Source organism: Octodon degus, unplaced genomic scaffold (genome assembly GCF_000260255.1).
Source record: "Octodon degus isolate 3935 unplaced genomic scaffold, OctDeg1.0 scaffold00055, whole genome shotgun sequence".
In the NCBI taxonomy this organism is placed as follows: domain Eukaryota; kingdom Metazoa; phylum Chordata; class Mammalia; order Rodentia; family Octodontidae; genus Octodon; species Octodon degus.
In genome coordinates, this window is record NW_004524631.1 from 6,775,061 (window position 1) to 6,801,855 (window position 26,795).

Sequence of the window (26,795 nt, forward strand, 5' to 3'; positions counted from 1 at the left end):
GAGCTGGGAATGTTTATGTTTTCTTTTGTATATATTTTTTTAATGTATTTAGTACAGGGCCTACAGGGCCTCACTACACAGATTGGACTCACAGTGATCCTCCTGTTTTTAGCCTCCCAAGTGCTGGGATTACAGGTGCGCCACCATGCACCCAGTCTCAATCAGAGTCTCAGCGTGCCCTGGGGATGGGGCTGGCATGGCACACTGGGATCTTGGGTGCCAGGTATTTTGTCCCAGCAATAAGACAACTTGTTTGCTGTAACAGCCTTCCTCCTCCTGTCCCTGCATCTCTTCCCATAACTCTTCCTGTAGTTTATTCCCAACACAGCAATCAGAATCCTTTTAAAATAAAAGCTATATTTTAGCAAGTTGTTTTTTTTTGTTTTTGTTTTTGTTTTTTTTTTTTTTTTGTATTTGAGGGAAGGGTCTATAGGGTGTTCAGGGTCTCACTACTAGATCGGACTCGTAGTGATCCTCCTGTTTTCAGCCTCCCAAGTGCTGGGATTACAGGCAGGCACTATCATGCCCAGTTTCAGATTTTCTTTTTTCTTTAGTGGTACCAGGGATTGAACCAGGACCTGTGCTTGCTAGGCAAGCTCTTACTCCACTGAGCTATTCATGCCCAGTTTCAATTGCTATCTCAGCGTTCCCAGGGGTGCATCAATCCTAGCTGCTGCGCTCTCCTGTTTTTTGTTGTATTTTTTGTTTGTTTATTTTTCTTCAGCAAGGTCTTGCTGTGTTGGGAAGGCTTGCCTTACATTCGCGATGGAACCCGAGCTGGCCTCAAACTCATGGCAACCCTCCTGCCATGGTCTCCTAAACTGGGCTCACTGGAGACCGCCACCACGCTGAGGCTATTTATATCTTCTTAGAGGATGGAAACCTGTGGAATTGGTGAATTTATACAAAGTTTAAGCTTGCAGGGCATGGTGGCGCAGACCTCTAATAGCAGCACTCCTGAGGCTGAGGCAGAAGGATTGTCATGAGTTCAAGGGCAGCCTAAACTACAAAGTTCGAGGACTGTGATTACAGGCCCACACCACCACGCCCAGTCTCAATCCCTGTCTCAGAGCGCACTGGGGGTGGGGTCGGCACTGCAGGTCGGAAAAAGTATGCTTTTAAATTATTCTCAGATGTACATGGTAGTGCACACTTGTAAATCTCAGTGCTTTGGGAAGCTGAGGCAGGAGGATCACCTAAAGGTTTAGGCCAGCATAGGCTGCACTGAATTCAAGGCCTGGGTAAACTACCCAGCAAGACCCTGTCTCAGAAAAAAAGAAAAGAAAAAAAGAAAAATTCCTTATGTCCTTTCTGTCTTTTAAAACTTTATTTCTTTTGTACTCCATTTTTATTATTGCATGTTTCATTTTTCTGATACATAATGAATACATTCATCCCGAGTGCTAAAAGAACACATGGAATCTGCCTTTTCTCTTTCCATCTAACCTGCAAAAGGTTTATACTTGTGGTTTTTTTTTTAATTTTGCTGTGTAAATTAGTTATACTTCATCTATCCTACCTCAGGTACATGCAATAAAACCGGTCCTGTGATCAAGGAGAAAGCATTCCAAGAAGGCCATCTTAGATCCGGAGATAGATCCTTGCCAGTTTCCCAAAAGATGGTGGTAGGGGGTGGGGCAGGATATTTTAAAAGGTTACGCAGATAAGGCCAAGACCTTGCCCCGGCCTCACTGCATCCTGTCCGCACAATAATCAGAAAAATCTTTAAAACACGGATTGATTGATTGATCAATCAGTGGACTGTTAATTATGATCTGACACATCTCACTATGTATTCCTGGCTGGCCCCAAACTCCCTGAAATCCACTACCTCAATTCCCTGGGTGCTGGGATTCCAAAGCATCATCATACCCAACTCTAGTAAAACATTTTTTGAAAGAAGATGCAGCTTTGAAGCATCCCAAGCCAAGTTTCATATTCAAGGTACTTAGAAGATTACTCTAACACAAGGGAAGGGTAAGAGGTACCCTCCTGGCCGGAAGTAGAAACTTAAATTTTTTTCTTTTGCGCGAGACCAAGTATCGCGAGAGCGGTGGCTAACGCTTCAGCCAATCCGAGTGGGCGCCCACCGCCCCCTTTATAAGGCGCGCGCCTAAGCCGCGTGCCGGGTTGAGGAGGGTGGGCCGGGAGGGGTGGCGGTCTTCTCCGTCTAACCCTAAGTACTGAGTGGACGTAGGCGCCGCGCTTTTACTCCCCGCGCGCTGTTTTTCTCGCTGACTTTCAGCGTGCGAGAAAGCCTTGGCCTACCGTCGACCACCTGTCTTAATTAAACGCAAACAAAAAATGTCAGCGCGGCCGGTCCGCCCCTCCCGGGTGCCTGCGGCAGCGGCGGCTCGCCCGTCCGACCCCCGATCCCCGCCTAGGGCCGCGGCCGGCGCGGGGCTTCTCCGGAGGCGCCCAAGGCCGCCGCGAAGCTAGTCTCTGTCAGCCGCGGGTCGCTCGGGGTCGGCGGGCGATCCCGGGCCGAGGGGCCGCAGGAAGAGCAACGGAGCCGGCCTCCGCGCGCAGGGCGCTTCCCTGAGCTGTGGGAAGCGCACCGAGACGCGGCTCCTACAAGCAGCAGCGCGGGCGGGGACCACGCATGTGCGGGCCCCTCGGCGCTCCCCTCCTGTTCGGGGACACCCCCGACTCCAGCGTGGAGAGTGGGCCCAAGGGCCTGGGCCGTGAGCAGAGCCAGCCGCAGACTGTAGGGTTTCTGTCTCCCCTTCCCCAGGTTATGTTCCTTGTCCTTGCATTAAGGGTCTGGTTCCTCTGTAGGTTTCACTGGGTTTTTGTTTTGCAGAGTAGCTCTCAATCCAGTGCAAAAGAGCTACCCTCCCACCCCCACCCCCCACGCCCTCCTGTTTTTTAAGAGTCTTGCTATGTAATTCCGACTGGCTTTGAATTCAGTGTGTGCCCCAGGTTGGGACTGAACTCGTGGCAACCCTCCTTCCTCAGTCTCCCAAGTTCTGGGATTACAGGTATGTGCCTCCACTCCCAGGCTTTTTTGGGGGGGGGGGTTGGGGGGTGGGGAAGGGGTCTGGGGAGATAAGGTTATCAATCACTTAAGATATATATTCAATTAGGTGATCTGGCAGGGTTTTTCGATGTTGTTTTGAGACAGTCTTAACTAGTGTTGTAGGTAGCAGAGTTAATATATTATAGGCAGTCAGGCAGGGCCAGGCCCTTGAAGGAAATACCACAGAAGACAAGATATCTTGCAACACTGGGAGGGATGGATGCTCTCACAGTGGGCCAGACCTAAAGACCAGAGATAAAACAAATGCCAACCTCCCTAAAGATTGGCATCCAAGATTGATCATCACCCAGAGGGAGCCAAAAGAATCATTAATCCGACTACTACTGGATGGCTACCTGATAAAGTCGTGTTCTCCATTCATGCCCGCTTGCTACATGACTCGCTTCCCCATTTGGTCCTGGACTTAATTTTACCTGAGCAATGGTGCTTGTAATCTCATTGGTTGACCATAGTTTTGTCCCACCCCATATCCACCTGGGAGAGTTCCCATATTCTCCATCACCTTAGACCCACCTCACCACATGGTTGTACTCACATCAAAGTCCCTGGAAGAGACAGCTTCTTGGGAACTACCCGCTTGGTCCACCCTCTTGTCCCTCTCTTGGATAGGAGCTTTCTTTCCTTCAATAAATATATTCTCATAACCTCCTTTTCTTCCTAAAATTCATTCTTCTGTTTTAGAGAACACGAACTAATGCAGGTCAGGTTGGGAGATCATTTTTCCCCATGTCATTTGGAGGTTCCCTTTATCGTTTGGAGGTCACCCACCTGAGATCAGTTTTTCCTTCCTGTATCACTAGTTCAGGCTGACCTTAAACTCCCTGGCTGGCCTTGAGCTAGTAAGGGTCCTCTTTCCTCTCCACAGCACAGGGATTACTGGCATGCACTACCAGACTAGTAGTTGCCCAAAAGCAAGATGTGTTTCTTAATTGTCTTTTTAACCTTCTTTGCCCCTGATGTTAGATGTGAAGTTCTAAAAGGGGAAAGTTTACAGAATAACTGATGCCTTCTCCATCACCCCCCACCCATTCCCCTTTTCCCAGGTTGGGTCTCTCCTAGAAATGTGAGATGACTCATTTGGTTATTAACAGACAGGCCAACTCCACCCACTTATCCCTGAAGCCCCTCCAGGTTTTAAGTCTGAGTCAGCCCAGTTCACTACTTCTCTAGTCAGTTTTCCAGGGTTGGTTTCCTAGAGAGAAAGAGGTATGGCTACTGGCCTGCGTATGCACAAGGCAAAAGAGCAGGTATGGAGACACACCTGCAATCCAGGCTGGCCTGAACTGCAGAGTAAAAACCATTTCAGAAAGACACCTACCCTCATCTCCGCCAAAAAGAGATGGTCTGCATTTAAAAACAAGCCATAAGGGCAATACTCAGAGTCCTAATCTAGTAATTGAAAGGGTCAGGCAGGTGACCTCAGCAAATTTATAAATGCATATGTATATAGCATCTTAGTCTATTAAAGTAGGTCCCTCTGGCTTTGACAAATACTTTAACGTTACAGGTAGGTGATGGAAATCTATCGCTAGTAATGTTTTTGTCATAACATGGATAAACACATTTCTCCAATTAGCGTGGTTTTGTGGGTAAAGAACACAAGGACTTAGAAGGTCCCCTTTTATTGCACCCTTAACACTTTTGCAGAGGTGCAACCAGCGTCGCTGGAACTCTACAGACAGTTGCCTTTTGTTACTGCCCCATCTAGTGGTGCTTTCAATTCTCCACATTTACAAAATCTAGGGTTCCTTAGTGTGGGGCCTTGAGGGAAAGAAGGCGGTAGACCAGGGATGCCTTCCCCACCCCCGATTCTAGGCAAGCATTTTACTACTGAATAACAGTCCCAGCCCTGTTACTATTTTGAGAGAAGGTCTGGTTAAGTCGATCAGGCTGACCTGGAATTATTCCTCCTTCCTTAGCCTCCTAAGTAGCAGGGATCTTAGGCAAGTATCACTGTGACTGGCTGTCTTCTCATTAAAAAACAAACAAAACTAGTGATTTAATAAATTAAGTGCACAGGTTTTTTTTCTCTCTTGTATTTAAAATCCCCCTTCTGATTATAAACATTCCAAAGGGAAATTCTTTTCATATTGCAAATATTTGGGCCGGCCAGATAGCTCAGCAGACGCACAGTGACTGGGGTTCAATCCCTGTAGTGCTGTGCCCCCGCCCCCCCCGCGTGCACGCTGAGATGGCGACTGAGACTGGTTGTGGTAGTACGTGCCTGTAATCCCAGCACTTGGAAGGCAGGAAACCCTGTAGACCTTGTACTAAAAATTTTAAAAAAGCTTTACAAATATTTGATGTATTTTTCCTTCTTGCAAAATAAGGCTCTTTTTATATAATTTTGGAGTAAGAAGCAGCCCTTGAGTTCATCTAATGAGATAATTTATGTGCAAAGCTTCTGTACGTATACATAATCGTGGCAAATGTTGTTTCTTCCTTAAGGTTTAAATGGCTCTAAAAGAAAAATATGTTTACAAGAATTGACATCACCGTGTGTGTGTGTGTGTGTGTGTGTGTGTGTGTGTGTGTGTGTGTATGAGGCAGGGTCTCACTATGCAGCTCAGCCTGGCCTTGAGCTCAGATTGTACTCCAGGCTGGTCTGGAACTTGTGAGGTTCCTCCTGCCTTACCCTCAGGAATGCTGGGATTACAGGTGTGCACCACCATGCCATCTTAGTTAATTTTTTTCCAGAGTTAGGGCCAGCAAGTGGATCTTTCAGTTTCTGGTCTGATGTTCTCTTCATTTGGTTACATCTAAATCTTTTTTTTTCTTTTTCTTTTCTTTTTTTTTTTTTTTTTTGCGGAACTGGGAATTGAACTCAGGCCCTTGCACTTGCCAGGCAAGTGCTTGTTCTACTGAGCCATCTCCCCAGCCCCATCATTTGGTTACATCTAGACTGTGATGGCTAGTCTGGAAAAGATAGCATTCACTCTGCTGTCATTTTCTTGTGTGACTTACAACATTCTGCATGGTTAGTTGGTTATGTCCTTGGTTTACACCCTGTGTCCACCTCCCTCCCAAACCTGGGTGTGCTTTTGTGCTGTAAGGTCCAATGTATGTGTCACTGCTTTACAAGTAAACTCCATTCTTGTTTTTTGTTGTTGTTGTTATTGTTTTTTTCCATAATTTTATTGAGAAAAAAATAGCAATGAGACAGTTTCAAACCAAATTGGTAGGACAGTTTCAATAATTAACACATTCCATTCTTGGTATATGCAGTTGTTGTGCTCCGTAAGTTCCCTGACTACAGTGAATTAGGGAATGATGAGCCATTGCGCCTTTAGGAAACACAGGATTAGGTACCCAGAAGCCTTTGTCACATTTTGATCAACTCCTTACTACATCATCTTATGTATGTTTCTATTTAAAGACATCCGCTCCAGTATATATTATTGATTCATTAGCATTGAACAATGTAACTTATGTCAGAAGTGTTCACAAGTATTTTTTTATAAGGCACTTTACAACCTTCTTGGAGCTGGGGAGATAGCTCAGTGGAACAAATGTCTGCCTGGCAAGTGTAAGGTCCTGAGTTGGAGCTCTGGTACCAGAAAAACAAACAAATGGCCTTCTTATGCTTAGGAATACAGCACTTGAGCATTATGTGGGGATAAATTTTAAATAACAAAAGCACCAATAAGAAGCATAAAAATATGAAAAACATACCACCAAAGAGATCACAAAAAGGCAAGATATCGCCCTATTTGATCTGAAGAGCCCCTGTATAGGGCCATCAGATTTTTCACTACTTTGAACATACCTAAGGACCTTGAAGTACTTTGGGCTTGTTTCATACCTTGTACATTTAAATCAGTGATTTTTTTAAGGAGCAGAGCAAGAGAAAGGCCTCGTGAAGTATTTAAATAACAGTGGAGAGGAAGGGGAGGGTGGAGCACTAAGATGTGCCACGGACATGCACCAGCTTCCCAGTGAATGTAATGACTGGGAAGCATATAGTAATCAAAAATTTTTAAATGAAATTTGTAAATAATATCACCTATATTTTCCATTATGTATACTGAATTTCAAATAATAGATGATTATATGAAAATGTTATGGCTCAGGGATAAAACTTTGGCTCTAAAAATATTGAGAAATGTGGATTTTTTTTTTTCTACTTTTCTTTGAATGAGAGGCTTCTTTTCAAAATGTTCAGGGATGGCTGTGTGTGTTAGCTTCTTTTTCCACCCTTCTGACAGGATAGCCAACATCCATAACTTACAGGAGGAGGATGAATCTGTTGTGGCTCACAGTTTCAGCGGATTCAGTCCCTGGTTGAGTGGCTCCCAGGCAGAGGCAGTGTGGCTGAGGGGGTTGGCAGAGGAGAGGTGCTTTGGCAGGCAGCAGAGGGAGAGGAAGGGAGAGGATTGGGCAAAATCACGCCCTTCTGGGTCACAGCCCTGCCTCAGTGACCCACCTCCAGCCAGACCTCACCTCCTCCTAGTGTGGGTGATCCCAGGAGTACAGTGCATCCATGACCTGGTCATCTTCCAAGCATATGAGACTTGGGGAGATACTTTAGATCTAAACCTGTGGTTGTGGTCTTTGACTCTGAGAATGACAGTGAGTGTCCATTGTAGTTTCAGTTCTGCTGCTAAAAATTCCATATTAACCTGACTTGAGGCTTCAGAGACAGGTGAGCTGGGCCTAAGTGTGTGTGTATGCGCACCTATGCTCATATGAAGTGTAAAACAGGAATGGTTTTAAATTAAGTTGATAATTACAGGACAAAAGATAATTGTCATGCCTTCCCTATTCATTCTAAGATAATAGTGTGTGAAGGGAATTTCAGACCAAAGTTTGCAAATTTAAGTCCTGTAGTGGACACAAGGGAAACAAAGCAATGAATTACAACTAAGGAAAGACAGACTATGGAGATGGTGAGAAGAATGGATGTTATGTTTAAAGGGGCCACAGACGTGTGGGAATGAAGGCTTCAAATACCTCCCTGAGAGTGAGGGTTACAGGCATATGCCACCATGCCCAGCTCCCTTCAATAGACCAGCAGAAATCAGCTGCACAGTTATCCACATGTTTTTCCTGTTGCTTTTTTCTTTCTTTCTTTCTTTTTTTTTTTTTTATGTATTTAGTACAGGGTCTACAGGGTCTCTTTGCACAGATCGGACTCATAGTGATCCTCATGGTCTCAGCTTCCCAAGCGCTGGGATTACAGGTGCACACCACCACACCCAATCACAGTATTAGCGCACCCTGGGGGTGGGGCCAGCATGGCATTCCGAGGATCGAACCCCAGTTGCTGCTTTCTGCCTAAGTAGGCACTTTAGTCGGCTGAGCTGTTGGGCTGGCCCTTATGTTTCTTACTTTTGTCCTTTTCCTCATCCCAGTTCTTCCTTCCCTTTGAATAGATTCTTACCGTTTCATAGTATCTATTGTACCTTTCAGATTTTATTTACACTTTTAGGTTCTTATACTAGAGAGACAATACGATGTTTGCACATGAGGGTCTGATTTGTTTCACTTGTGAGTATGGTCTCTAATGGTTTGTGAGTTTTTATATAAGTTTATGAACTTGACGCACATTTGCAATAAGAATGTTGCTCCAGATGATGTCCGACCATCCTGCTTTTTGTTGTTGTTGTTTTGTCTTTTTGAGACAGGGTCTTGCCTTGTAGTTCAGGCTGGCCTTGAGCTCACTTTGTTGCTTCAGCTGGTCTCAAGCTCTCGATGATCCTCCTGCCTCAGCCTCTTGAGTGCTGCTATTACAGTCATTTGTCATCACTCCCAGCCTGTCCTGCACTTTGTCTTGAGGTTTATCCATTATTACTTCCATGATATTTATGTGTGAACCATTGCTGTGTATGCTGGGAACATTAAGAGGCAAATCAGGGGCTGGGAAGATAGCTCAGAACAATAAGCGCTTGCCTGGTAAGAGCAGGGTCCTGAGTTCAATCCCTGGTACCACAAGAACAACAACAACAAAAAAAGTCAAATTGTACTTATTAAAAGCAATTTAAGTAAAACTTATCAAAATTATAGCAGTGAAAAGATACAAATTGTGAATTTTTAGATGACTAATTTTTGAAGAAACAGCTAATATTAAAGCACTATTCATATCATTTGCAGAAAACAGTTGTATTACTTAATTTTTTTTTAAAGTAGTTTGCTGCAGTGAACCAAATGACTTATTTTTCAACCTTGGAAGGAACACTTAATTAAAGCTACAATAGAATAGTAATGGAACCAAGGGGTTCAACCTGACCTTGTGTGCCAGGTGATAATCATCTTTCAAGTGTACAAACAAGGAAGCAGAGTTATCAAAGAACGAGAAATACATTTGTTCAAAGACCATTTACTGCTTTCACATGAGGGGAAGCTTGCCAGAAATGTTTAAACACCTAACCCAGTTCTATTCATGGACTTAACATATTCAAAGACTTGGGGGGCAATTAAAAATATCTTTGAAGTCCTGGGTATTCATCATCATATCTAATAATCCTTCCTTCTGAGAGCCCCTCTCCAAGGAGGTCAAGGCAATTTATCTGACTTGTTTTCATGACATCCTCGTGAGATAAGGCAACTACCATTATCTCCCTTTTGCAAATGGAGAAACTGAAACACTGGGAGGTAAAACTCACTTGAGGAAGGTCAGGAGCAGGCCCAGGAATTAAAACGCATGCATTACAGCTTTTAACTCCCATTTTACTTTACAGGAAACTAAACACAAAAGAATTGAAGAACAAGAATCCCACACTTTACAATGTTCTTTTTAAGTTAAAGACTGTGAATCAATTTTTAAAAATATGCTTCCATGAGGAAAACTATTTAAAGGGCTTTCTACAATAACTAAATTTTTTTTCCCTATTGCTGGGGAATCAAACCTAGGACCTTGTATATATGAGAAAAATATTCTGTCACTGAAACACTCTATCCCAGTAACTAGAACCTTAGTACAATTTGATGACATACTTTCAAAGCTGTGACATTCATTTAACAAATACCATTGAAGGCTTATTCTGAAACAAGCTGAATTCTTTTTTTTTTTTTTTTTTTCTTTTTCATTTGTGTATTTGGTACAGGGTCTCATTACACAGCTCAGACTCCAGTGATCTTCCTGTTTTCAGCCTCCCAAGTGCTGGGATTACAGGCATGTACCACCACACCCAGACTCAGTCACAGCTCAGTGAGTCCCAGGGCCAGGACCAGTGCAGCATGTGGGACTGGGAATCGAACCCTGGTCCCTGTGCCTGCCAAAGCAGGTGCTTAGCCTGCTGAGCTATCCTACTGGCCCATGGTGAATTCTTGAGGGTACTGAAAATTCAAAGGTGAAAGACATTCTCCTTCCATAAAAGTCATCCTTTAGGAAAAGACTAAAGGAACAGATTATAAGGCACAGTTCTGTGTTAGTCGGACTTAACTAAATTCTTTATTTTAATTTTCCAAAATTATTCTTCACTTTTCTCATCTCCATAAATGTCATTCTGTATACTCAATTACTTAAAGCAATAATATAGACACCTTCCTTGAGATTATTCTCCCCTCTCCCCAACATAACCTCTGGCGTATCTCAAAACATACCCCGAAGTCTTCTAGTCTAATTTATCTTCATTGCCACTACTCTAATCCAGTTTGCTATCTTCTGCAGAGACCTTCTGACTGGTCTTCCTGCTTAACTTGTTTCTAACTCACCACCAACTCATTCTTCACCACGCAGCCAGAGGGACCTTATTAAATGGCAGAGTGTACACAAAATCTTTCAAGGGTTTCACCTTGCGCTTGGGAGGAAATCCGGAATTCTAATCAAGGCTTTACCTGCTCTGCTTATTCTCCAGCCTCATTCTGCCTCTTCTGTGTTCCTGTCACACTGGCCTCCTCCTCTCAGTTACCAGGACTGGCTAGATTCAGGTTCTCTACTTAAATTTCTTCTTTCTTTCTTTCTTTCTTTCTTTCTTTCTTTCTTTCTTTCTTTCTTTCTTTCTGTTTTTCTGTCTGTCTGTCTGTCTGTCTCTTCTTTCTTCTTTCTTTCCTTTTTTGCAGAACTGGGGATTGAACTCAGGCCCTTGCACTTGCCAGGCAAACACTTATTCTACTGAGCCATCTCCCTGGCCCCTTACTTAAATTTTACTTCCTGTCACATTTTCATCGTCAAGTCTCAGTTTACTTACTACTCAGAAGCATCTGAGCAAATTCTCTGTCCTCTTAAGACATTCTGTTGGTTATCCACATTTTCCTACTTTGTGATAAATGATCTCAGTATCTTGTTCTTCACTGGTGTGTATGTGTAAGGGTGGAGACCAGCTCATTTAGCTCAGGGATAGAGTCCCACTGTATAATAGGTACTCCTGTTAGACATCTTGTCCTTACTGTAACAAATAACTGAGAAGGGTTTCCTGTGGGTCACAGTTGTGGAGGTTTCAGCCCATAATATATTGCTTCCATATATTGCTTTTGGGCCTGTGGCAAGGCAGTACCTCATGGCATGACAAAACCACTCACCTTGTGGTCAGAAAGCAGAAAGAGAAGGGCACCAGGGCCCCATGTGCCCACTGGCCTGATGACCTCCCACTAGGCCTCATGTTTGAACATTTCTTCTACTTCCCAGGGGCACCAACTGAGGACTTTTTAATGCATGGGCCTTTGGGGACATTCTAAACCCAATGTATGGCAGTGATCAATATTTATTTGTTGAGTGAATAAATAAGTGCTATTGGGACAGAGAGCAGACCTGCTAATTGTAAATGCTTTTCCACAACTGAAAACAACAACTCCATACCAGCACAGAGGTAAACTGATAAGTATATATCTGCAATTAATCTTTTATAATTTTTTCAGTTGCGTAATTGATAGTTTCACCAAAAAAGTGAATAGAAAATAATCAAATTTAAATGAAACATTATCATTTGATATTTTTTCCAGTCTCTTTTTTATATGTACATTGTACACAGTTCTTTGAAATCCTGCCATTTAAGCTTAGTAATCAATAGTAAGTATTACTCTGTGCCATTATGGAGTAATAATAGTGGTTCTTCGGAACCATTGTTTAAAATTATTTGAGGCTTCATATTGCACAGAATAGATATACTGTAATGTATTAGCACTTCCCCTGTTGAAAAACATTTATTTTCATTTCTTTCCCTGTTATACATGTTTTGAGATTTTTTTCTTAACATAATAATTAAGAGTACATGACTAATACAAGGGCAATATTTGGTTTGAAGAATTGTCCAGAGTTGTATAGTAACTCCAGGAGGTGTACCTATTTTACTTTCTTTTCTAGGATTTCCTAAAAAAGAATTTTGCTTGATCACCACCTACATAGACTGCTCCAGAACCCTACAGCTGGCAGACCCTGAATAGCTGTGTGGATCCAATTAATCAATGTCTCAGAGTCCTTCTACAACTAGAATGGTGGTCACATTGTATCTTCCCTGTCTTATTTTCCCCATCCTTTTTCCTGCCTTGCTTTTTACTGCTGATACTTTTTAGAAAATTAGGAAGTGAAGATGAAAGGGAGGGAATGGCTGAAAACACTAATGTTTTTCAGATGTGTATGTGTGTGTGGTTCTCTGTCACAGGGGTCAAGATCAAGGGTATCAGTGTAGAGGTTTGACATGGACAGGTTGCTATATTGTGGACATCTCATCATCCTCCTGCACAGTGGGAGCTATGTGTTGTAGGTGGGGTGGCTTGATCCTTGCCTTTGTCTCAGGATGTTCTATTCTTTCTCTTGTGCCATCATGATTGGTTCTGGGAGGGTGTGAATCATCTGAAGTGCTGAATTAAAATGGCTGAGTGAAATGAGGCTCTCTCCCTTGGAATAGGAATGAAGAAGTAACCAGTGTTACTTTTAGCCACTCGAAACTGAGAAGTTAACAACCATATAAAAAACCCAACCAAACAGAAACAAACTAAAAAAAAAAGCCCAATGAAACAGAGGAAGAGAACAAATCATATTCAACAGCTTACCTCTGGACTTTGCAAACACTACAAGCAGAGAAATTAATTGTTTAAGCCATTTGGAGTTGTTTTTTTGTTCCTCCCACTTAAAAGCACTTAAATCAGTGCAGGAAGATTGGCAAGACTGCTATGTGATTACTATCTTACCAAGTAATCAAATTGGGGTAGCTTCTGTCCTGGAAGCAAATGTTCTCTGCAGCACAGGGAGGCCTATCTGAGATACTCTGGGGACCACTTCCACTCTGTCCCATCCTTCTCTGGGTGCGGTAGCTCTTGGTGCAGAAAGCAGACCCCCTAGTTGTGACTGTTAGACCAGCACAGAGGCACTGCCCTTTCTACAGACAGACCATGAAACTCTCAGATGCTATATTTGCATGAAAATTTTCTATTTGTGATGTATTATAACTACAGTATAACACCAAGGTGGTTTGTGGTTATTTATAGTATCAAATTGCAAAGAGTGGGGGAAGGCTGTAATTCACAGGTTCAGAACAGTATGTTATTTAGGTATTGGAAGCCTCGAAATTAGGAATCTGGGACCACAGAGTGTGCTTAGGATGTTTGTGCTTAGAAATGAAAGGGTCTTGTGCATGTGTGTATCCACTGTGTAGCTTTTCAGTGTGAGACACAGGCTAGTGAAGGCTCATAGATCCCTGCCCTTCTGTACTTCTCTGCCTCTGTTTCCTTTTGGCCCTGCTAATTTTCACCTTAGTCAATTGGTTGGGTGCTTATTACAGAATGATTTGTATGAATGATTCTGTATCTGATTTGAGAATATTCTCTAATATATTTTCCTCACACTTAAATTTCTTTATCATTGTAATATTAACGTTAACTGCACAAAAATAATGAATCTTATGAGTTTTTAATTTATGCATATAGGGTAGCAAAGCAAAAAAATTTAAAGTGATTTTAAGAAGTTCAATGAATATTGTTTGATGGTTGTCTTAACATGCCCTTCCTGTTATGGAATCTTTTCCTTTGGTACTTATCACAATGCGGCTGTAGCAAAAGCGGGCCCTGCTGATAACCCTGCTAACATGGTCAAATGTCCGCCTCTCCCTTGGACAGAATGGAGCTTTGTGATATGCGTGCCTGTAATCCCAGCACTTTGGGAAGTTGAACAAGGTGGACTGCAAGTCTGAGATCAGCCTGGGGCAACTGAGCAATTCAGTAAGGTCCTGATAATATAAAATAAAAAGAGCTGGGAATATAGCTCAGGGCAAAGGCCTAGGGTTCAATCTCAAAAGACAAAAAAAATCATGTTTCCTACTGAGAAAGATTGGTTTTTTACTTGCTTGTTACTATAATTTTCTTTGATGGCAAATGATAATAGCATTAAAACAGTGTCTCAGTTACTCTTCTCTCATTGCTGGGATAAACACCTGACACTCAAATTGAAGGAAGGGAAGGTTTATTTAGCTCACAGTCCCTGGAGGTTTCAGTCCATACTCAGCTGGCTCCAAGGCAGAGCGGCACATGGCAGAGAGCAGCAGTTCATGGTCGTGGAAAGCAGCAGAACAGCCAGAGCAAATGGGAGGAGCAGCAGCAACAGCGAGCAAGTCTTGTCTCCCTTAAGGTGCATTCAGGCTGTCTGCCCCAGGCTGCGTGTAGCACTCACACCCATAATCCCAGCACTGAATCAGGAATTAATCCTAAACTCTAGAAGTCCACCTCCTAATTGCATGAGGCTTTGGGAGGACAAATACACACAGACCATAACAAACAGGTTTATTAAAGAGGCAGGAGGATAGTGAGTCTCAATCTTGCCTGAACAACTTAGTGAGACTCTGCTTCAAAACAAGGGGTGGGAAAGCAGTTGGGGTTGTAGTTTAGTACAGAGCCCAGGGTTTAATCCTCAGTACTGTGAGAAGAGGAAGGAGGCAGGAGTAGGAGGGCGGAGAGGAAGAAAGAGGAAGAAAAGGAACAGGTGGGACAGAGGAAGGAGGAGAAAGAGCAAGGGAGGGGAGGAGGAGGAGAAAGGAGGTGGCAGTTGATGGCCCTTTTCTGTCCCGAGGCTAACCCCTCTTCTGGGCTTGCATACTGCCCTTCTGGAAACCATCCCCAGCTGCCTCTGTTTGTCTATTCCCTCTTATCCATCCCATGAAATCTCTACCTCTGATCTATCTGTATGCCTCTGCACTTTTCTCTTACAATAATTTTTACCTTTCCCCACACTCACTCTGATCTTACTTGGATTTTTGCTTCAGGAATTCAGACTTTGATTTTTAGAGCTCAAAGGTCCAGCTGTAGTAGTCTCTTGTTTCACACACTTATACCAGTATATTCAAGCATTTTTCAGAACTTTTAAAGTCTGTTTGCTTATACATTCATTCATCTAATAAATATGTATTGGGAACCTGCTGTGCATCAGCATCATCCAAGGAATGGCAGGCACTGGGATGACCAAAGTTCTTGTCCCCAAATCCAGGCAGTAAACTAAGGAAGACAGATGGTGACAAATAAACTAGTACCTATATACAGGAGTTGCAGAGTCCTGAAAAAATGAGCAGGGTGCTATGCCAGAGTAAAATGAGTATAATGAGTAGAGAAGAGGGACATAGTACATAGAGAAAGAGAAAAGGGGGACTTATTTGAGTTATACTTTATAGATAGAAAGTGGGGGAGATCAACAGACCTCTGCCACCACCTTTTTCCTCCTCCTCCCTTCCCCTGCTCTTTCTCCTCCTTCCTCTCTTCCTCCTGTTCTTTTTCCTCCTCTTTCTTCCTCTCCTCCCTCCTGCTCCTGCCTTTTTATTCTTCTGGCAGTACTGAGGATTGAACCCAGGGGCTTTGCACTGAGCTACAATTCCAATCGTTTTCCCACCCCTTGCTTTGAAGCAGTCTCACTAAGTTGCTCAGGCAAGATTCAAACTCACTATCCTCCTGCCTCAGCCTCCTAAGTGCTGGAATTATAAGAGTGAGCCACTACGCTTGGTCCTATAACTACTTTTTCCTCTGTGAAGTTGGAGCCTGTGTCACCTTCAAGGATTCCTTTGTTCTTCTAATATTCAAACTACTTTTTATCAAGTGCTTTAAAGTGGTTATCTTACAAACCCACTGTATTATAGCTATTAGTGCCTGAATTTTATATTTTATATAGGATAAAATTGAGGGTAAGCAATATCTCCCTTATGCAACGCTACCTTTGTCCTTCCAATCTTCCCTTGTCCCATGTTCTTACTTGTTCTGTTTTTTTTTTTGGGGGGGGGGGCTGCTGGGGATCAAAGCCAGGGCCATTATTTTTAGTAGCTCTAAAGTGGAAACAACATGACCTTCAGTGAGTGAATGATTAAAGTAACCACACCATAGCCACACCTTCAAATATTACTTAGACTAAACAGGAAAAAAAAATGTAGCTTAGGTACATCTCAGGTATCATTCAATTTTAATTACATGATTAAATATGCAAATGCTTGCCCCACCAGGTCCCATACTATATGATTCCATTTAACATGATGTCTTTGAAGACAGTGTTAATTATTGTAACTGACCTAGCAATTTGATTTGAAACTGTCTCATTGCTATGTATTCCTCAATAAAATTATGGGGAAAATAAATAAATAAATGTTAAATTAAAAAAAATAACATGATGTCTTCAAATGGAATTATTGAGATGGAGAACAGATCAGGTAGTTCCAGGGGGGACAGGGGGTGGGTGGAAGGGGGTGGTTGGATTTAACTTAAAGGGGTTGTACTGGTTGAGACATTGAGAAATTTATGTTTCATTAAGTGACTCAGCAGAGAGCTAGGGTTCTTACCTTGTAATACCCTCATCCTGTGCAGGGAGAGGGCATGGACATTGTATCACTGTGCACCCCCACCCCAGGGCAGCCTGCTTATAACATAAGGAAAGGGGAGAGGCTGCTGCTGCGGCAGCTCCTCCCTTGGCTCTTCGCTGTTTTGTGTGGTCAGGAATGGCTGCTCTCTGTCATGTGCCTCTCTGCCTCAGAGCCAGTGGATTATAGACTGAAACTTCCACTGGCTGTGAGCTACATAAACCTTTCCTTCCTTAATTTTGGGTGTTGAGTATTTTGTCTCAGCAACCAGTAAGAAGTAACCAAGACAGGGGCAGATAAAATCATTTTGCACTGTAGGGATCTGGTGGTCTCTTGGTAGTCCCCGGGAGAAAGGGCAAGAGGATTGAGAAAATAAAGACGAGATAATGGCTGGGGTCAGGTGGTGGACCAAGCCTGCCGGGCAAGGCCCCCACCCCATGGTAAATGCCTTTGTGCCTTTACAAAGTTGCAAGACCCAAGGTTGCCTGGCGACTAATAGCCTACAAAGTCCTGGCAGGATGTTTTTCTCAAGACTGAGGTAGCTACAAAGGTAATGAGGCCTCCTCCTCCTCCCCTCCCACAGGTGATCAGTTTCAGCTTCAGCAGCTCCCAAAATTGCATTTTTTTTTTTAAATGTATTTGGTTGTTACAGGGTCTCACTATGCAGCTCAAACTCATAGTGATCCTGCTGTTTTCAGCCTCCCGAGTGCTGGGATTACAGGGGTGCTCCACTGCGCCCAACTCTGTGGCCAGTTCAGCCTTGATCATGTTATTGGTCACACAGATCTACATATGTGATGTAATGACAAGGAAACACACACAACCTATGTGAATGTCCTGGCTTTGATACAAGGTACAGTTACCTAAGATGTCCCCATTGTGTGTGGAGGGGGACTAGGCAAAGGGTATGTGGGGCTTCTCTGGGTTATCTTTGCAACTTTACTGTGAATCTAAATTCAAATAGAGGTGGGTTTTTTTTAGATAGCTTCATTGTCTCGTCTCCTGCATTTCTCTTTTTTTTTTCAGTTCACAATCCATCCCATCACTTTGTGGACACCAGGAAGTTTTAGTCTCTGTTCTTTCCTCCCCTGTGATCTGAGCAGCCTCCAAGTCCCTTCCACGCCACCTCTGGGTGTCAGCTCTCCTTTCTAACTGCTCTGTTCCCCTCTGTCTCTCTTGGGTTAGTCCCTAACATCCCCTCCTTTACCCATCTTCCATCTAGTGACCTCTTTAAGATATAAACCAGAAGCTACGACTTCTATGCCCAACAGCAGTTGGTGGCTTCCCAACACTTAACTTTCTAACCAACATCTTGGTGTGGCAAACGGGAGCCTTCGGTTCCTGTCCCTGCGCTCTTAGCGCCATGATGGTGCAGAATTGCTATACGTGGAGTAGGAACAGTGCTCAGAAGCGTGAAGTCTGGTCTTCAGCTAGGCTGGCAGCCTCTGTCGGTACGGAGCTGCTGCAGCGAGCCCTAGCTCTGAGACAGCGATGGCAGCGGAAGTGGCGGGCGCGGCCCCTGTGCCGAGGCCTTCTCGTCTATCACCCACCTTCTTGAGCAAGGGTGGCCCTGCCCCAGGGGCATAGGTGTTTCCTGTTCCCTAGAGCAGTGTGGCACGGAGGCGTTCTCCGCTAGAACATAGCCACGGGCATGTGGACCCAAGCCGGGGACGAGGGCTCGGGATTGCGCGCTACATTTACGCTCATCAGCTTTCCTGCCACAGCTTTGACTTTGATGTTTTCCTCTGTGACACTAAACATAACTTCCTGGAATGCCTGTGCATGACACTTTCTCACCACGTTTGTTTGCCAGCAGAGCATGGGACATCCAACAGTGACCGGTGCTCCTCAGGAACTGTCCCTTGTCTTTTGGGTCATGTGCATTCTTCTATGATTCTTCTACCATTGTTTTTCTATTTTTAAAAAATGTATGTAGTACAGGTCTATAGAGTCTCACTCCACACATCAGACTCATAGTGATCCTCATGTTTTCAGCCTCCCAAGCGCTGAGATTATAGGCATTTGCCACCACACCTAGCCTCAATCGCGCCCGGGACTGGGCGGCACGGCACACCGGGGACCGAACCCTGGTCCCTGCTCTCGCTTAAGCAGGCGCTTTAGTTCCCTGAGCTTGTTTTCAAATCCAGCTGAGCGGTCTTCTTCTCTCTTACCTAACCTAAACTGTGATGCAACATGAAGGATGAGACGGTTTCCTTTTAACTGTGTGTTTCTGATGTTTGTGAGAGCTGGACACAGCACTGATCTTTATTAGCCATTTGTTAAATGGCCCGGTAAGTTTTACATTATTGAGGATGTTTTATAAACAGTAAATGTTATACCAGTGTTAGTTATGAACATCTGAAGGAATATGTTAAAGGTGCCAGTAAAATGAGTCATAATGAAACAAGGCTGATGGTGCACACCTGTATTCACAGCTACTTTGGAAGCTGAGGTAGGAGGATCAAAAGTTCAAGGCCAGCCTGAGAAAATTAGTGAGACCCTGACTCAAAAATGTCTGGGGAAGAGCTCAGTGCTAACTCATCCGTGGGTTTGATCCCTGGGAATCATCCCAGCACTGAAAAAGAAAGGTAATGATTGGAACCAGAGTTAATTAACTAATAATTATTTTTATTAGTACATATTAGCAAAATATTGTTTTTTTAAACTTCAGATTCCCTGTACACACGTGCGCACACACACACACACACCATCCACACACAGTTCCTAGTGTGCAAGGGCTTTCACCCGTGGCCTAACACACTGAATGATGAAGGTCTCTTTCTCGCAGGCGTTCACGTCAGGGATTCCCCTGCAGCATCCACAGATCACACTTGAATCTGCTTCACCTTCCTGGGCAATGGCTGACCTAGCTGGGGTGTGCCACTCGGCCGACAGGGTTCAATAAGTATTCCTTAAGGGGGAAAATAGTTGTTGTTGTTGTTGTCTTTAATGTGGGACACCCCTCATGCCCACATTTGGGCAGCAAATCATTTTCTCCAGTTCACACCAGCCACCAGAGCAGAGTCGGGTCAGTCTTCGCCACTGGCTGATCTGGAGACTGAGAATTCTGTCTGCCCGTCCCCGGGGGTGCTTGAGTGTGGCTGGATTCTCTGACCTGGACACACTACTTGGATGGTTGCCTTTTTGCTCTACTGTGGCTTTCCCTACATTTTAGCTGAAATATGCAGTCAAGAAGGCTAAGTTTAGGCAACTATCCTGTTTCTTCAAAAGAAAACAAATATATAAATGAACCTAAAGTTAAAATTGCCTTTATGTGCTTCAAGTGATTGAAATGAAGTTAAGATAATTTAAACAGAGATACACTACTTACATTTCTTCTCCTTTGTTGTAGTAGTTAAAATGGTAGGCCAAACGGAAAGCAATGAAACATGATTTGTTTTCAACCTTTAATCAAAGCAAGAATAATTACACACAGCAATTTTTCTGATTTCAAGGAAGAAAATTTTCTAGTCTATTACATTTTCTGCTCTATTTAATTCTCAGATTACTTTATAAATACTAAGCAGTGTGTAAGAGAGGAGAAACTACCATTAGGTTACTTTTCCCCCACTTAAAATTTACTGTCTGTCAAAACCTCAATAAGGCTGAGCAGTTTTGGCCTGACCATTTATTTTTTCTCAACAGTAGATGGCAATATATGTTCATTTGTAGCAAAAACTCCAATCACACAAACAGCTGTAAACTTAGATTTCTTTTCCTTCCATCCAGTAGAGTGAAATCAGCCTGAAGTTGTGAATTGAAGGTAGAAACAGTTTGCATGTCACTACAATCTTATTTCAAACTTTTGATTGAAGAGGTATAAAAATATGCAGGCACAGGAAAGCACTGCCTTCTCTCACTAACGGGTAGGTGGAACAGTGGTCTCTGTGAAGCCGCTGGACGCCGGGGAGCAGTCAAAACCTAAGGTACTTAGGCTGCGGCCAGAGCAGGTGAGGGGGAGCCTATAAGTTTTAGTTCTGTTAAAATTTCTGCTCAGAGCTGGACATGGTGGCATACGCTTATAATCTTAGTACTCTGGGAGGCTGAAGCAGGAGGAGCACAAATCTGAGCTGCCTGGACAATTTAACAATGGTGACTTTGATTTAAAGTTTTTAAAAAGATAGAGGGATAGGGATATGACTCAGTGTAGAAGGCTCTGGGTTTTACCTCTGATACACCCCTGAAAAGTTCAGCTTTTGTTACAGAACTACAGAGATTTTTGCTTACTTTTTTTTGAAATTCCAGAGCATGATTTTGCTTATTTTTTAAACTTTACACATTTTTATTTCTGAAAAATACAATTAAAAATAGATGAATCAAGAGTCCACATTGAATCTGTTTTCCACCAGGAGTAGGGGGAAAAGGGTCATGACTAAGATTTGGGGGGGTTTCTGTGGCTTTATCCCCGATCAGTTACACCCTCTAAAGTGAATTTTTAGCACTGGCTTGAATTAATGGCTTCACACCTTCAAAAACTTCAGCAGTTACAAAAGGTGAGAGTTTAAAAAGTTGTTAACCTACAAATTGAGCACCTTCACTTTTTTATTATTTTTCCTTGTACAACTGGGTTTTGTGGTGTGTGTGTGTGTGTGTGTGTGTGTGTGTGTGTGTGTGTGTGTAAGACCAGATCTTGCTCTCAGGCAACTTGAAGCAATCCTCCTGCTGCAGCCTCCCGACTGCTGAGATTGCACTAGCCCTTTCTGTAAAGGGCTAGTGCAGTCTCATTCTCTTCAACACGTTGGATCAACTGTGCCCTTGACCACGCTAACAGTATTGCAAAGGACGAGGAGAGGACTGAGGCATCAGAAACTTCTTCCAGCTCTTGCTTTGGGAATTTCTGTGGGTGTTAACTGATATGAATGTGTAGTATTAATATGTAACACTTGGTACTTAGTGTTAAGGGAAATGTTCCCTGGCTGTAACTTTCAGTTTTGTAGTTTTGAAAGTGTAAGCAAAACTTTACTTAAATCATCTTCATGTCTTCTAAAGCACACTCAAAATTGAGCCACTTAGTTTGCCCACAGAAATGACATTAGGAATTTTTTTTTGTTTTTTATTTGTGTATGTATGTAATACACAATAGTGATATTTACCTTGGGGAATTGGTACAAAAATGTGGCATGTCTAGATCATTTGGTCCTTTTATTCTGCTCCCCCTTATCTCTCCCTACTCCTGATCCTCTTCTGCATCTCCAAAAAGTCTGCCTTCTTAGTTCCTTCCATCTTTCCTTGATTTTGCTCCTTTATTTTATATTTTAGGTTTATTATCTAAGAAACACAGTTTAATAATTAACTTGTTGTGTCTGACATTTCACTTAGCATCATGGTTTCACGTTTCATTTATTTTCCTGCAAAAGACATGATTTCATTCTTTATGGGTGAATAATATTCCACTGTGCATATATACATTTTCTTTATTTATTTGTCTGTTGATGGATACTTAGATTATTTCCAGAACTTAGCTATTGTGAATTGTGTGGATATAGCCATAAATAGTTTGCCTTTTTTCCTCTTTCTTTTCTTCTTTTTTAATTTTTTCCTTCCTTCCTTTCTTTTTTCCCTCCGACTTTTCCACCTTCCTGCCTTCCTTTCTCTTTCTTCTTTTTCAGATGGGGTGGCATTATGTCATTCAAGCCGGCTGAAACTGGCTATGTAGTCCTGACTGGTCCCAAACTCTCCTTCCTCCTGTCTCAGCATCCCAAGTCCTAGGATTTGGGATGGTGTGTGCCACTGCATTTCATGACAGTTTACTCTCAAGGACTGTGGATTTCCAGGCATCGAGCCATATACAAAATACAAAGAAAGGCTTATGTGAGCAGAAGTAGTTCTGGTTGTCGCCTACTGCCTTGCTATAGCTGTTTGAGGGAAGAAAGGAAAATTCCCCAGTATCTTTAGAGTCGCATCAAAATTCCATTGAGCCAAGCATGCCATCAAGAGCCCAACAGTCACCATGATGCTGAGCACAGAAGGCAGGGAGGGGTTCATGGTGAAGGTCAGGGGCCTATGCTGGTCCTGCTCAGCTGATGAAGTGATGTGCTTCTTCTCTGATTGCAAAATCCAGAACGGCACTTCAGGTATTTGTTTCATCTACATCAGAGAAGGCAGACCACGTGGTGAAGCATTTGTTGAACTTGAATCAGAAGATGAAGTGAAATTGGCCTTGAAGAAGGACAGAGGAACCATGGGTCACAGATATGTTAAGTATTCAAGTCCAACAGTGTTGAAATAGATTGGGTGTTGAAGCATAGAGGTCCAAATAGTCCTGATACTGCCAATGATGGTTTCCTCTGGCTTAGAGGATTCCCATTTGGCTGTAGCAAGGAAGAGATTATTCGATTCTTTTCTGGGTTGGAAATTGTGCCAAATGGGATGACACTGCCAGTGGACTTTCAGGGGTGGAGCACGGGGGAGGCCTTTGTGCATTTTGCTGCACAGAAGATAGCTGAAAAGGCCTTAAAGAAACACAAGGAAAGAATAGGGCACAGGTACATTGAAATATTCAAGAGCAGCAGAGCTGAAGTCCGAACCCACTATGATCCCCCTCGAAAGCTCATGGCTATGCAGCGTCCAGGTCCTTATGATAGGCCTGGGGCTGGATGAGGAACTGGGTTTGAAAGGATGAGGTGGGGTGTTTATGGTGGAGGGTATGGAGGCTATGATAACTATGGTGGCTATAATGATGGGTATGGTTTCGGGTCTGATAGGTTTGGAAGAGATCTCAATTACTGTTTCTCAGGAATGTCTGATCATAGATACGGAGATGGTGGGTCTAGTTTCCAGAGCACCACAGGGCACTGTGTACACATGAGGGGGTTACCTTACAGAGCCACTGAGAATGATATTTATAATTTTTTCTCTCCTCTTAACCCCATGAGAGTACACATTGAAACCGGACCTGATGGCAGGGTTACTGGTGAGGCAGATGTTGAATTTGCTACTCATGAAGATGCAGTGGCAGCTATGGCAAAAGATAAAGCCAATATGCAACACAGATATGTGGAGCTCTTCTTGAATTCTACTGCAGGAACAAGTGGAAGGGCTTATGATCACAGCTATGTAGAACTCTTTTTGAATTCTACAGCAGGGGCAAGTGGTGGTGCTTATGGCAGCCAAATGATGGGAGGGATGGGCTTATCTAACCAGTCTAGTTATGGGGGTCCTGCCAGCCAGCAGCTGAGTAGTGGTTATGGAGGTGGTTATGGTGGTCAGAGCAGTATGAGTGGGTATGACCAAGTTCTGCAGGAAAACTCCAGTGACTATCAGTCAAACCTTGCTTAAGATACAGAAGGAGCACTAAACAGCTACTATAGAAATAAAAGCTGTGCATTGTGGGAGTTGGACAGAATGGGAGGGATGCCTAGTATATCTAGTATGATTGGTAAATGGAAAATATAGTAGATTCTGATTGCTCTGGGTCAGCTAGCTTGCCTGCCCTCCCTTTCTTTCTCTCCTTTTTTTCTTTCCTTTTTTTCTCATTTTTTTCTTTTCCTTTTTTTAAACAAAATAAAAATTAAGTTTATCAGTTTTGCGTTACAGGCTTGTGATTATGCTTACTGTAAACTGGAAATCAAGATTGTTTTAAAACTTAAGTAATATTGAACACTGAAATATCTAGGATGTAATAACAAATTTCAGTATTGACCATAGCGTACAACAATTTTCAGCTTTCAAGTTAGTTATGTTGTAGGAGTGTACCTAAGCAGTAAGCATATTTAGGCTAAAGCAGTTTCACCTACGTTATATGTTGCTCTTATATCGCAGTACATTGAAAAACTTCAGATGCATGTTGAGAAACATGCTGTTCTATAAAACTCAAATATAGGAGCTGTGTCTATGATTCAAAGTGAAAACGTTTGGCATGTTTGTTAATTCCAGCTTTTTGGTTTAATATTCTGTAAGGCACATGAGTGTACACTTTACTTTTTTTTTTTTAAGATCTGGGACAATTCTGAGATGTGATACTTTAGGAGTTTGGTTATGTCAGTTGTATGGAATTCTGAGGCTTTGATTTAAATCTTTCCTTGTATTGTGATTTCCATTAGATTTATTGTACTTAGTGAAACTTGTTAAATAAATTTTCCTTTTAAAAACTGGAAAAAAGGGGCTGGGGAGATGGCTCAGTGGATAAAGCGCTTCCCTGGCAAGTGCAAGGACCTGAGTTCAATCCCCGGTTCCGCCAAAGAAAAAAAAAAACAACCCAAAAAACCAGACTATCAAAAACTGGAAAAAAAAGTACAAAGAAAAAGGAAAGACAGAAAGGTGGTGAGTGTGGAGGTAGCATATAGTGGACCTTTTGTTCCATCATAGTCCTAAAAACTGATTTTTATTGCATACATTGACATTAAAGGACTGTTCTTTCTTTTCTTTTTTTCATAGCTGGCAATCAGCTTCTCCGAGTCAATGTGTCTGATTGCAATCGTCTTGGATTCATTTTTCAAGGGATAAAGTGATTTGTTTTAAATCATTAGACTTTAAAAATAAGTATTCTGAGAAGCCCAAGTGGAGCAAGTTATAATGTACTTCTAGGTCAATCTGTGTTGGCAACTGTTGATTTCAGTAGGAGATTCCTCAGGATTCTAAAGATTTAAGTTGATACTCCAATTTCTAGTAGAGAGCAGGTCCTATGAAAGCCTGCCTATCTCTCTTTCTGGTTACTTCAGAGGCTGTGGCATGTGTGGCTCACTGAACACAGGTACTGCACGAGTAGGATAGCAACATTCCATGAAGTTTTGAAGGGTTTATGCTCAGATGATGAGGATTACTTAGGCTCTGCCTTGGTGGATGCATTCCACGGAATGAAGCAGTGTTTCTGTCATTATTCCATGTAGGTAATGGGTTTTACAGTGGAGGCTTACCTATTTTTAGGATCACTTGACATCTCACCAGCTTTGCTATTTATAACAAGCCTTTCTTCAGGCAAAGAACCAAATTTCATCATTTCTTTCATCATATTAATATGCTTATAAATGAATGCATTATGAGACCTATTGTACCTAGGAAATCTGTAGTACATATGTATATCTATGTATTTTTCATCATAGGAGCAGCTTTATTTTTTTAATAACTCATGGGACTCTCATTTATCTTATTTCACACCAGCCTTTTGTTGTTCATCTAATTTTATGCTTCTAACTATGTACAGAGAAGCATAGACCTAAAAACAGGCCCTCATATCAGAATGCATTAAAGGCCCCAATTTAACATTATGCGTCTGTAGGTGTCTTTGACTGAAATCACGGTGGCCATGAGTGTGAACTGGCTGATTTCTCTTCCCTTTTATTCATTCTTATCTCAAATTCTCCAAGGTAGGACTTTTATCTGCATGTTTCCAAAAAGGTGTTAAATTAATAACTGAAAAGAATTAAGGCTGATATGATCATTTCATGTCTTAATTTGACTCTTTTAAACATACTGCTGGCAGGAAAATGTACTATTTCATTTTATTTTGTTTTTTCCCTTATTGTATTTGTCATATTGTAGACTGAATATTTTCCTCTCAAAAATGTATCACAAATAATGTGATATTTGACATTGTTTTAGTTACTTTTGTCATTGTGGCAAAAAGTACTCAGCACCCCAAAATTAAAGGGATGAAAGGTTGATTTAGCTCACAGTTTGTGGAGGTTTCAGCCCACAGTTGGATGGCTCCAAGGCAGAGTGGCACATGGCAGAGGGTGACAGTTCGTGGCTGCAGAAGACAGTAAAAGCAACAAGAGAAAGTGAGACAAGCCTCTTTCCCTTCCTTATATTGTATGCAGGCTGCCTGCTCTAGGGTTAGTATAGCATTCATACCCTTAATCTTAGCATTGGGCCATGAATCAATCACATACTCTAGAAGCCCACTCATGACTGCATGAAGCTTGGGAGGCACAAGCAGAGACACGGTTGGAATGGGAAAGGCAGTGAGCCTTGTCACACCTTCCCCCAGCCTCTCTGGGTTCCTAGAGGAGTTCATGTTCCAGGTCTAGATGATTGGATTCTACCTCTGTTTCTCCTCCAATGTACATTAACTCTGCTCTCAGTATCTTCTGCCCCCTTCATTTCTATATGTGTTT

General features: G+C 42.6%; 1 pseudogene across 1 annotated transcript; it reads left to right on the forward strand.

Annotated features, from left to right (window-relative positions):
- The first annotated feature begins 22,690 nt into the window (after positions 1-22,690).
- Positions 22,691-24,130, forward strand: LOC101580222 (annotated as a pseudogene). The gene has a single exon (XR_192561.2). The product of XR_192561.2 is annotated as a heterogeneous nuclear ribonucleoprotein H2-like (transcript).
- Positions 24,131-26,795: the final 2,665 nt, after the last annotated feature.